Consider the following 1,224-nt stretch of genomic DNA (forward strand, 5'->3'; position numbering starts at 1 on the left):
CTGGACCTATATCTGGACCTGGACCTATACCTGGACCTGGACCTATATCTGGACCTGGACCTATACCTGGACCTGGACCTATACCTGGACCTACCATTCTGTGTTGGTCTGTCTCTCCTTCCTGTCCTCTCAACCAGCCGGTCAAAGCAGATGTGCTCTTGTCCTGAGCCTGGTTCTGCTGGAGGTTTCTTCCTGTTAAAGGGAGTTTTTCTTCCCACTGTCTCCACTGTGCTTGCTCAGGATGGGAGACTGCAACGAAGCCAAGATTCAACTTGTTTGCTGGATTCCTTAGATAGAGAACTTTACTAATTGGCTTTTATGTGAATGTTCCTGTAAAGTCCCTGAGACAACTTGGTTGTGATTTGGTGCTTTATAAATAAACTGAAATAAACTGAATTGAATTGATCAGCTGATCCATCTGAGCTTAACTGGACGTTTTTTTTACTTCTTTCAACCGTTGGTAGGACCGGCCTCCTCCTCTACAAATAGATTAACACAATTTTATAATATGCATTATTATTTAGTTTTCTTTGTGCTGTATGATTCGTAAAACCACAGAAGCCCGAGCTGACGTGCAATTATTGCTCAATGCAACAGTGGCAGCACTACTCTCTTTTCACAGTCTGATTAACTGATGCACTCTTCTTTCTGTCCTCATCCTCTCAACATATAAACTTAAGCCTCCTCCTCTACAAGTGGATGAACACAGTTTTATATTGTGCATTCCTATTTAGTTTTATTTGTTCTGTATGATTTGTAAAACCGCATCAAAGCCCGAGACCGGCCCAGCTCACACATTAAGCACATTATTATGGCCCGGCCCAAATTCAGGTTGGGCCAGGCCGGGCTTGGGTTAGAAATGACAGTTCTATCACAGGGAACACAGAGACAAATGAGACAAACAACATTCACTCTCTCTCTCACCTAGAGACAATTCAGAGTTACCATCAGTCTAACATGCATGTTTTTGGTCTGTGGGAGGAAACTGGAGTACCTGGAGAAAATCCACACATGCACAGAGAGAACATGCAAACTCAATCCAGAAAGGCCCCCAGCTGGGATTTGATCCGTCGACCTTCTTGCAGAGAGGCGGCAACTCTACCAACTGCGCCACCGTGCCGCCTGCTTTTCAAAATAAAATGTAATAAATAAAACGCTCCCCGCTGCACTCAGATACTGTAGAATGAACATATGCTGTATATATTCATAGATTAAACGGATTCT

The 1,224-nt window shown here is 43.6% G+C and overlaps 1 protein-coding gene across 1 annotated transcript in view; it reads left to right on the forward strand.

Moving 5' to 3' along the window:
• Positions 1-1,224, forward strand: part of slc16a10 (solute carrier family 16 member 10) — a 103,888-nt gene that overhangs the window by 58,795 nt on the left and 43,869 nt on the right. The window lies entirely within an intron of this gene.

Source organism: Nematolebias whitei, chromosome 12, assembly GCF_014905685.2.
Source record: "Nematolebias whitei isolate Nwh7 chromosome 12, NemWhi1, whole genome shotgun sequence".
Lineage (NCBI taxonomy): Eukaryota > Metazoa > Chordata > Actinopteri > Cyprinodontiformes > Rivulidae > Nematolebias > Nematolebias whitei.